This window comes from Teleopsis dalmanni, chromosome 2, assembly GCF_002237135.1.
Source record: "Teleopsis dalmanni isolate 2A chromosome 2, ASM223713v2, whole genome shotgun sequence".
Lineage (NCBI taxonomy): Eukaryota > Metazoa > Arthropoda > Insecta > Diptera > Diopsidae > Teleopsis > Teleopsis dalmanni.
In genome coordinates, this window is record NC_051847.1 from 494,741 (window position 1) to 507,459 (window position 12,719).

Consider the following 12,719-nt stretch of genomic DNA (forward strand, 5'->3'; position numbering starts at 1 on the left):
AACCGAGATTTTCTCTAAACAAACACAATCAGCTGTGAGCTCTAACACGTGAAATTTAAGTGTTGGAAAACGGAATTTGAATTTATAGCATATGTTGCAGGTGCATCCACATCAAAGCGATTGCTTGCGAACGAACATTTGCACAAATGCGCCCGAATTATTTTTGGTGTAGACGAGAAAAAAACTTTATAGCAAATTAGGCGAACGAACGAACATTTGTAAGGCAATCTATCCGATGAAGCAAATGCGAACAAACTCATTTGTGTTTGCGTTTGTAGAGTTTGTTTGCGTTTGTGAATGTTCGCTTATTAACAATATTTTAACATCATTATAATAGTATTGGTTTTTTAAAATATTTATTTTAGTTTAAAATATTTAAATGGAAATATTAAATTGAATAATATAAGAAGCCCAAAGAATAATAAAAGATTCCTTAAATTCCAAAAAAAATCTTTTGTGATTGTACGTATTTATGCAACCTTTTTTCTTGTAACATTTATGCATGAGAGTTGAGCGGCAGACTTTGGCTATCTATCATGATAGCAGTTTACAGACGTTACGTTTTTTTTGTGTACGGGAATGTACATTGTTGACTGCATTAAGCCGCATCCTTAGCTGCCTCAAATTGATATTTGGACCACGGAACGAACACTTGAAGCATGTCTTGCGTCGCATTGAATTCAATCAGCCTTCGTCCGTTTTCCGACCGTTGGACCAAACATTTTCTCTTTTCCGACCTTTGCGTTAAAATTCCCGAAAATATTTCAGCGTTGTCACGGGAATTAGGTTATATATTTTCTCAAGTCTCATGTGACATTCTTCTCTTTTCTCTTTCCTTATGTCGACGCGTGAGCTTCACTTAAGATGATGTTAAAGAATTTGTGCGGAATATTGCAAGCCTTTCGTTTAATGGTGTTAATCGCTGGACTGATTTTGATAGTCTCTTGAAAACCACAAACTCACTTCCAAATACATGTCCAATTGCATGGCAGCCATAGTAGACATCACAGTTTGCTCTTTTACAGCAGCCTCGTCTGTGCATCAAATTTTCTGGATGATAGTGCCATCAAACTTATATTTATTGAGAGCTTTCACCAGTCGTATAGAAGTGGAGTTTCCATAGAGGTTTAGGAAATTTCAGTTACATATTCGTAAGTTATAGTCATCTTGACGTTTGCAGGGGCCGCCAATATTCGATTTCCAATTCCGAAGCATCCTTACCTCTTTCACTAGCGGCTGATTTTACGTGATCACACAACAGGACAGAGGGTACTAAGTTTCCAATTGTTGCGCAAGATTGGTCTTACAATATTTTGCAGATGTGCTGATACATGTTTCCTATCAGTACAATGTCGTCAGCGTTGAACAAATATGGAGTTATATCTGCCTGCCATGTTATTGTTCTTCAGTCAATGTACAGCATATCACATTTCATTATATCTTGGTTATTTTTTATACAGTTTACTCTTTTAGAAAGCTGGTCCATCGTATTTGCTTGATAGCGATGAAGTTAGCCTATTACTTATTGGGAGATTCAACTCTTTGGATAGAGACACTTTGCCTATTGAGGATTCGGATATTGGAGATGCATATCTGTAAATCAGTTTATGTTATTTTTACTCTTTGCTAATTAAAAAATATATTTCATTTATTTTACCTTTCAGTGATTATAATATGTAAAATATCCGGGCAAATACCCAGAATACATGGAAAATGGCGATATATCTGAATTGGAAAAACTGAAAAAATTGGAAAGACTAGAAAAACTGATGTGTACTGTGAAATTGTACTTTTCATCGAAAAAAAAGTTTGGTAGAAATCTATCTGACCATATACACTACAGGTGTTGTTTATTGCTAGTCATTCAAACTTTGATACAGTACAGCAGTTTCAGTAGAGATCTCTAAAATTGGCAACGAGTGGAATTTGGTTTGTGTAAAATGTATTTGACTGTATTTGAAGATTTGAAGGCGTGTAGGTTCAAATGGAAACAGTCATCTTGACAAATAAAAAAAATAAAAACTATTCCATTCTGATATTTCTATTTTCATACTTTAATAGCAACATTATCTAGAAATTTTGATAATGAAACAAAAGAAACACTGGAGAAAGTGATTAACTATGCAAAAAGATATGATAGAAGAATTAGTTTTAGTTTTAGAGGAAAGAGTGTACTAATATAAGGATCTTAAAAATAACATCAAAAAGAATGCAACTTTCTTTATATGCTATGTATGTTGCTAAATCTTGTTATAATTAATTTAATGAACTACAACAAATTTGTTAAAAAAATAATTGATACACTTAGAATAATACAACCTAGAGTTCACAAATTTACTATATTTTCTTTCTTAAGGTGCTTATAATTAATAGACCTGCAAAACATATCTGATATCAAGGTATTGAATTCCAAGGTATTGAAGGGTATGAATGGTAATTTTTAGTGGAATAGTTATTATCGTAGGTATCAAATATAATTTTAAGGCTTTATAATAGAAATTTATGCTTGAACCACTAACTTAAAATTAATTTCTGATGTTATGCGTATTTATTTGAATAGATGGGGAAGGCTTTTAAAATACTGTAATGAATATTGTCAGCCAAAAATTCAATTAATAGTAGTAGTTCTCTATAAAATAATAAAATAATAGAATAAAATATGAATAATAAAATAATATGAATAATAAAATAGCTGAAGTCATTCGTGGTGTATAATAAAACAAATCCTCGGAACTCATCAAAAGGGATTGCGTGAACACTGCAAGGCTTACTGCAGTTTTTACTGGTCATTGGTGTGTATGAACTCATGCAGAGAAACTGCGTATTCCCCATGACCCTCATTGCAGAAGTTGTGAAAACTCGCAGGAGAAAGAAACAATAATACATTTTCTATGTGAATGCCCGGCTTTAGCGTCTAGAAGATAAAGGTTCTTAAGAAAATACTTCTGTGATAATTTATCAGACTGCTCAACGGTGAAGATAAAAGACCTATTAAATTACCTAAATTCAGCGGGATGGATTTAGTCTCTACTCTTCTAAACTAGGGTTCTTGCGAGAAATGTGGTAACAAAACGGCGAAAATCGCTAATTGAGGTACATTCGGAGTTACCAAATGGCCTGTTACTGCAACCAACCAACCAACCAACCATTCGTGGTGCTAGATCAACTCAGGACGTTGGCGACATTATCTATTTAAGGCCTATTTCATTTCTCAGATTAAAAAAATAAAACCTCAATAAACTAAATTATACATTTATATGTCTGAGATGTGGATGAATATAATCTTTTTATTTCCAATCAAATTATAATAAATATTGGAATAATTCCAGTTATTAAACACTCAAAGGTCTCTAGTTTCTAACTTTAAGGCAGCGTTGACGTCGACGACGCCTAAAGTTGGCAGTGAGTGCAGTAAGTGAATGAATTTAAATTTTACGCTATTACATGTGTGGGAATCAGCAAGAATTTCTTTTTTTTAAATTAAATGATTTTATTTTCCATTTCCAGAAATTCATGGAAATCCTGTTGACTTAGTTGGTTAAAGAAAAAACAATTTTTGTTGCATAAACAATTTGCAACTGAATTGTAAGAAAATTGGTTTTTATTTCATATTTTAACTTCAATTTATAGGATAATTTTGGTTTTCAGATTTCATGCACTTTATTGTCGGTGGAAACTTACGAAATTCATCCGTTTAATAATAAATGCTCACAGTCGAAACCACTACGTTAAAGTAATTTGATTAAATTCTGCATTTGTTCGTTTACGGCATCTGTAAATGCATTTAAAAGGCTCATTTTGCAAGACGGTAGCCAAACTTTTTGGGGCAGCAGAAGAGATGCGAAGAGTATGCAAATGTATTAAGATACAAAGCTGCAAATGGAAGATACTTGAATTCTGTTCAACTATGAACAATAAACACGTGCGGGCTGTTTAAAGTTGGTTGGAGTAATTGTATGCATTAGATGTACGTAGTGGTTGCTATTTTTATTGTTGTGCAATGGATTTAAAATTACTTGGGCAACGTGGCATCAGAAATAAGCCAAAGGCTAACATATCAGAGCGACACTTAAGGCGCATGAAAATATTTACTAAAATAGTTTTACGACCATAAAAAATGTAGTCACTTTCCTTACAAGTCGTAAATGTGTGCGTGTAAGGTTTCAGAAGCATAATCTAGTTTACTGTATCGAAAGAAGGTTTCAATGAAATTCGTAAAAACCAGCAGTAATTTTAGCCAAATTAACAACTGTCACTCATACTTGCTTTATGTTGTTTGAGCTCAGAAAGTCAGCACGACCTTCGACCTATTATACCGCCAAATTGACCAGTTTGCCACACTCTGAGGCCAAGCACATTCTTGCTTAGGGGTCAGTCGTTCATGTTCTGTACTTTTATTTGTGCCAACCGCCATCGTCGCACTCCAATTTATGCAGAGGTTTTGTGTTATTAGTTGTACTTACAGATACTTCACGGCGTTCTTACAAAAACTGTGCTAGTTTGATATACTTAAGTTGCTGACATTATATTTTGGACCGAATTTTATGGTCTGTACCATTTACGAAGAATTGCAATAAAATTTGGTAATCTCTCATTTCGACGGTTATTTTGGTTCTAAAAATTGTGAAACACATTTGTTTTTAACTGTGTACATACGATTAATTGGGTTGCTTAACACCGGCGCTTCTCACATGGATCGGCCGAACACATTTTAACTGATGTTTTAGTTTGAAACGCGTCGCTTCTCGACTGGTGGCAAAAAAGCTGAATTTCATTCAAAAAAGCGTCGTTGTGATGTGGACAAAAAGATGATTTCCAACGCAGATAGTGACCCCACATTTATCGAACGCATCATAACTTGTGATGAGACATGGGTCTATGAATTTGACATGCTCACCAACCAATAATCGACCGAGTGGTGCCACGATAACTTATCGGCTCACACAGCGTTGGTTGTGTCGCAGTTTTTGGCCAAAAACTCCACCAATATTATCAACCAAGCACCGTACTTTCCAGATATGTCCCCGTGTGACTTTTTCCTCTTCCTCCGAATCAAATTGCCATTGCGAGGGCTATAGACGCGTTTTGAGACCATAGAGGCCATAAAAGAGAATTCGCTGCGTGAACTAAAGGGCATACCTTCGGCGGCCTATAAAACTTGTATGGAAAATTGGATCAAATGTTGGCATGCACGTATTGCCGCAGGAGGAGAGTCAAATAGGCTTTTCATACGTTCAATTATTATGTGACCAGACCCATATGGTGTTATTCCTGCTGATATCTATCTTTCAAATTACTGAAGTTTATTTTTTAGTTCTATAAAAGCACTATTTGCTTTAAAACTGTCATAGTATTAACATATGGATTCAATTGCAATTTGTAATTAAGAGCAACAAGATTCGCGATGTAAATATTGTAAATTTTCGCACAGCTAAGCCTACAGCTACATTCACTTAATATACAACTTTAGGTATAACTCTGCATTTAGAGTCGTACCTTTTTCTTGGTCTGGTGGCCTTGGTCTGGCTTTGCGAACTATCTTTATTCTTACGTTTTAGTGCAAAGATGAAGGAGGGTTTTTATTATTAGAACCCCTTTATATTATTAGATTATTTGAATACCTGTTATGATCCCGCCTATACTTAAACAAATTCAGGTTTAAGCTTTTAGCCGCCTCATTATTTAATTCACTCAGCGATATTTCCACCATTGTATTTATCAATGCAGACGGTTGATCTTATATGCTCTGTATTATTGAGATTACATTAGAAAATATTTTATTTTAATGAGAAGGCATATGTCTAAATGATGTATATGTAATTCATAATTACTGTATTTTGAAAGTTTAAGTCGGTGAAGTCGGTTCCAACATTGGTTGTTGTTCGGATTTAAGTGTATTGATGTTAAAAGATATCCACTATTTAACACGCTGTGTTAAACTGGGTCGATTCTTATAGCTTTATTTAGAGATTTCAGTTTCAATGAAAGAAAATGATCTAATGTTGCGGAATGTGTATTTATAACTCATTGTTAAAAAGTTTTACAATTTTTCTACTTAAAAATTGTTGAATTTTACTTACTAGCATAAATATGATGCGATTTAAAAAAAAATATAATAGATTCTTAAAAAACTGGATGAATGCCATGAATTTTTATTTGGAATACACTGTTTCAATTATTTAAAAATTGTGAGGGCAGTGATGCATATAGTATTTAAGTTTAATGTACACAATTTACACTTTTTTCTTATACATACTATACATACTAATTACATACTAATTAATACATACTAATTATACATACTAATTTTCGTCATATTTTTTTTTTCTTCATCAAGCGGCTCCTTCATCAAGAGAGAGACCTTCTTCCCATGCACCAACACTTTAGCTACACTCAAACGACTCCTCAGAGTCTTGAGACAAAATATTTTGCGATCGCCTTATGAGATATGAAATCTGATCTTTTATAGCGATAGTGTTTTGTATGAATGGGCTTTACACTAGTCTTTAAAAGATTGAGAAAAACGCAAAGTCCAACCGTAAATTTTTAGGCTTTTGTTTAAAAATTAAAGCAAGAAATAAGGTAAGCGATCTTTACTGCTAAGCGAAATTATTTGAGGAGCTCGTTTTAAGGATGTTTATTGTGAAATAGTCAATTGTTATGAACCGCGTTCAATTGTGCTGAACTATCTCATCAATGTAGTTGCAGATAACAACAAATTTGCAGCTCCCAGAGTGAAACGTAATACTTTTGTTTAAGGAATTGTCTGGTTTTGTGAGGCGAATGTTGATTTAAGATCAGTTTTGAAGAACGACGAACAATGAAATAATAGGCGATTTATACGCGATGTCGGAATAGGTTGCTGTGTACCAAAAATTGTGCAGTACTCATGAAGTACGATTTGTAGGCGGAGGTGCTGTGCTCCGTGTCAACAACTTCTTAAATTGCTGTATTGTTCTGCAATTTTATTTTACAGCAACAAACCGCCTGTCAGAGCAGATCCTTCAGTTGGTGCGCTTAGTGTTTTTTGGGCGTAATTGAAGTAATTGGATTGTATAGCCAACTCAATACTAAAAAATATCAGTTTACAAAATTAAATATCTCGATGGGTCGAACGTGTTCTTTTATCGGAACACTATGGCTTTCCAATATATTAATATATATACTTTTTTGTATAATTTTTTATAATTTTATTACAATTTAGTTGAGAACATCAAAAATCATATCTTTAATGTAAAAACTACGTGATGCGTAGGTGTGTGAAACCATTTTATTATGCATTCACCTCTTGGCTTAGCCAATCCAAAGTCTATGTTCAAAAACACGTTATATAACGATTTAGGGATACATAAAGTCAACAAAGCAGCTTTTATGTGCTTAAATGGGAGGTGCTTAAAGTTTTGTGTTGTAAGGTTCTTCGGTTAAAAAAGGGACCACATTTCGGTTCACAAAGTTTGTGAAAAATCTGTAATTTTAAGGGTTTGTAGATAGAGTACGAAAATTTTGTTTTATTTATAATAACTAACTCTGTGATTTTATTATAAATATACTACTGCATTATTTATTTTTATATGCATCTGGAAACCAAGCAACATTTAAAATATGAAATTTATAATTCTTATATAATTTAAGCAGAAAATTAAAAAAATCAGACGTGCGACCATTATAAAGAGAAATCGACGAATAAAACAAACTCTTCTACATTTTCCTTGTTGAAAATGTTCAGATTTAAAAATAATTATAAATATTTGTCTCAAAAATCTTTTTATACATGTTGTTTAACGCAAATTAATATAGCAATGTCTGTCTGTCTTCTCATTTGTGGGTAAACTCATCTCTCAATTAATAAGTATTTTTGTGACAGATATATCTAATATTTCATTAATTCTAAACTGCATATTTTGGATATAAACCTATTAGTAATTAGAATTTTTAATAATGAATTTCGCTTACCTCAAATGACCACATCCTATGTTATTTTGATTTATATTTTAATTTATAGAAAGGTTTCGAAAAACAGTGAACTAAGAATATATAAAAACGTTACTTAATCTGGGCATTGTGCTACCTAAGTGATTATATATTATTTACTAACGTTTTGAGAGAATTATATTAATTGTTATTGCTTTTCAATGTCAATTTTTGTATGCGCTTCTGTAAATGCAAAATAACATTTTTTATTGAATCTTTTAGGTAATCTTTAATCCGTAATCCAAGTTAATTACCATATTAATCTGGCAGATATGAGTTTTATCACTAATAGCTATTCCATTCCGGTATAATCCACTCTTATTTCAGACTTCCATCATCTTATTAAAGAACATACTTCGGTGCAATTGACTAAGTTCTTTCATTTCTTGAGTAAATTGCAGACTGTTCGGTATAAGTTAAGCCAAATAATAAAAAAATCTGATTTCTTCAAGAAGAATCAATCCAAAAAAAGTAGTAAAAGCTATACTCGTATGTAAGTTAAATAAAATACAACTGCAAGTACGATTAAGTACAACTGCAAGTACAAGTAATAATATACGATATTTGAAACGTGAACTATTTCTACTGTTAAGTTTACTTTCAAAACTGTGACAGGGCTTATCTTTTAAGGTATCACCATTGACTACAAAACAAAATAAGGCTGTTATTATCGCCAGGTATTACCATGGGCTCAGTAAAAAACTATTATGCAAAGAACAATTTCGACCAACAAAGTCACATAAAGAGAATTCAAATTTTGTAATATTGCATAGTGCAATAGTTTATATCTTAAAGCTAAATCTGCGGAAAATTCTTTAATGAAAAAATGTCGACAGATATGCATTCCGATTTATGAAAATTTGAAAATATTAGTCAAATTTTTAGACGTGATATGTAATAAGAGATACAATACTTAAATCTTCAAAATATTAGTTTAAATGGAATATCAAATAATATCCATTTATATCACATTTCCATATCTACGTAACTTATACTTATTAAATATTAGTTCCTGTTATGTAGAACACGAGTATATGGTAGCCATGGGATATAGTCAATAAATTTAAGACATTCTAATAAATTACTCAAAGTGTGCTCTGAGTTTGGTCTAGTTTGAAAATTCATAACATTGAGAATATTTTATGTTGGAATATCGGTAAAAGCCTTGAGCAGATTACATAAACATATTATCTGAATTTGGCGTGTATAAAATTCGAAGCGGTATGATAATTTTGCTTTTACTTTTTGCGGGTTTAACATACCCGTTAAATTATATGTTAGAAAATTACGAATAATGGCGTTCAGTTCCAGTACCCGTTTTCTTTCGATTAATATTTTTGAAATCTTCATTTTTCAGAGTTTAACACGCAAACTATGATAAATAATCATACATACATTAAATTGTGCATAAAAAATGTTTTCGCAAATTTTTTGGGTCAAGCAAGTGTTCAGTCTCCTGTTTTCCGATTAATGAAAACAAATGATAAAGTTGCCACTAACGATGTCTTTACAGTGTTGTGGGAACTCTTTTTTAGCAACTCTTACCCCATTTTATACTCTCACCAAAAAGTTCTAACCACTGCCAGCAATTTTGCAAATAATGGTGCACTTAATATGAAGAACCCTTCACGAGGACTAAACAGTATAAATAAATGAAACAAAAGCCACTTTGGCATTTCTTCAAGAATGAAGGGCAAAAGTTTTTCGCACGCGTTATTAAATCTAAGTGAAGAAAAATATCTGCAATATAAGGATATGCAAGTTGTAAGGATTAATATGAATCAGTGAGTGCACCCCCGCAATAATTTTTCACATGCGATTTCTTAACGTGACGCTTGTACATGAACTTGCCCAAAACTTCGTTCGCAGCGTTTCCTTCCGGCAGGTTGGATATGTGAGCTAAAAACATGCAAGGATGCCATAGCGAGAGCGAACGAATATGAGTGAGAAGTCGTACGTCATAGTGTACTGCCAGTGGAAGTCAGCACAGGCAGGATGGCGCATTCATTATGTGATTATCCTGTGGGTTTTATGCTTCACATTGTTATTACCATATTAGCGTGATTTGTTATTGTATTTGCTGGGAATATGGCTTCAAAAGCACACAAAAGTAGCAGATTCCGGTGTCAATTTAACAACAAATAAATGCTTTTTGAAATATTTTATTACATTCCGTGCTAACATGCAGTATTCTTTAGAGATCACTGATGCTCATAAAACATTAAGGGTTTTTAGTCAGTAACCTTCGTGCACGTAAATTAGGGTTTTTTGTGCTGATTGATGTGTTTACAAGTAAATCCAAAGGCTGAAAATCAAATGGCACAAATTATGACAGGTGACCTTTTCAATATAACTTTCACGTCAATTTTGTTTGCCAATTTTAATATTTGTCTATGCAAATTATCTGTATTAGATATAACCAGAGTGAAGCCTTTAAACTCATACTGTCTTGAAGTGTCAATTTTAATTTTTATTCATTCATTTCATTCATTTTTTTGAAATCTTTGTTAATGTAATTTTAATGTCAACTGCTGAGAACGTTAACCAAAAACATTTAATATAGTCACTTCGACGGGTAAACTAATCACAACGACGTATTAAAAGGTTATAGTGCCAAATTTAGAAGTTATGTCTTTCATTCCGTCTTTCGTTCTCCAAGTTTAACTTTACTTATATATTTTTAGGATATGCACTTATATTCTTCATAGGATATGCACTTACACACCAAAGTATATAAAATGTTAACACCTGTCTGCCATAAATTTTCAGTTACCAGTTGCCTTCGTTATCGAAGAAAAAGCATAATCTGTAAGTTTGCTAATTATATAAATAAATTAGCATTAAGTTTAAAAATAAATAATGTTTTCTCTTCTATAAAAATATTATAAATTCCATTCTGAAGTTTTCGCAATTTCAAACACCTTGTATGTGCAATTTATGGAAACTAGTAGTCTTCATATCAATAGTTTAATAAACGGGTGCATCAGTTGTGGCTTCTTTTTGTAATAATATTTCAATTTTTTTAATTTCATTCAATGTCTCTATTCACACAAATATGGACTAAGTAGTATGTTAGGAAAGGACAGCTAAACAGAGAAGTTACGCATAATAATTCCATGAGTCCTTAAGTCTGATTATGTAGACCTTGTCATACGAATGTGAATTGAAAGCAATTGTCACTTCAATTTGAATTGAAATGTATGTGATACTGTAGGAAATGGAAAGTTTTGTTTAAAAGTTTAAAATTAGGCTCATTTCATGTTACTTAATTTATGCTCGTATACATGTATATACTTAATTTTAGAGTTATTAATTGAACCAATTCTTAGTTGAATAAAGCTATCAATAAATGTCTTATGAATGCAACAACTATAACAATTAATATGAAAATGGGTCATCTCATTTAATACAATGTAAGTAGTAAAAACCCAAAATTGAATTAAATACAAAAATACCGGATATGCAACAATTATACTAAAACATTTCTAATTTTAATAAAATCCTCATGCTCTGAATTATAAGACATCAGCCTCCCTCCCCATCTGTTTGCCAAGGCATTCTTAAACAGAATTTAATTAAAGCATTCCTGTTGTCATGGTCATGAATCGAGCCAGAATCATATGTACATGCAGCGCATGCAGTGCGCTGTAATTATCGCACGTCACAGTCTTGATTAGCATACCCATTGCCTTGTATTAGGCAAGTGCCGATGCTGGCTGGGGAGGCTCCTGTCACCATTCATTTAATTTGAAAGAAATTATGAGAAACAATGAAAATTAAATTCGCTGACACAATCATTTAAGTAGTTTGATTGCTTTAAATTAGTCCCAACCACACATCGCATTTTATATATTTTCTGGAGATACATTACTCAGCTATATGCAAAATGACATGTATACCGCATCCTTTGCGGATTTTTTTTAATAAAAATAGATTTATATAATTGATGTATATTTTAGCTAGTATACAAATTTAAAATTATTCAAAGGAATTTTTTTTACATTAATAAATTAACCATTAATTATTTTCTGATACATTTCTATGTTTTATCATATTAGGATAGTGTGGCTAGATGTAGTCCACTGATAAATCTATGGTCCCTAGTGATTAAATATATGTTAAAACTCTATATAAATTTGAAGAAGGCATTTTTGCCTACTTTATTATAAGAAATATGTTACTTGAACCTCTACTTCTGCGGTAGAACTTTTCTTAAATATTTTTTATAGCATTTTATAGACCTCAAGGATTTAAACCTCAGACCTTATATGTCATAATTCTAGTTCAGATGCATTGTTCTATTAGTGTGATCTTTATTCACATAAGACAGAATAAAATGAAAAAATGTTAAATTAGAATTTTGTTTGACATATTTAAAATTTAAACCCTATTTTAATTTATTTTATAAAAAATTAATAATAACTGAAAAAGACAAGACAACTAATAGATGAGTTGTAGGAGAATAAAGGGATCAATAACAACTGATTTATTAACATAATATTTTTTAAAAATGACTTAAGGCTTCCAATGATGAATTATTTCAATATAAATATTTAAAGTTGAAACTTTATAGGGACTGACCAAAGTATCTACTTTGCATTCTTGCAATAGGTTGTACACCAGATTATTTCTTAGTCAAATTTACTCCAATTTGATCAGATAATGAACATACGAGTTGCTTTTCAACCAATTTTTATGTTTAGTTTTCCTTGAAACAAATGCGTCAACTGCTGTCTTGTCACATTCTA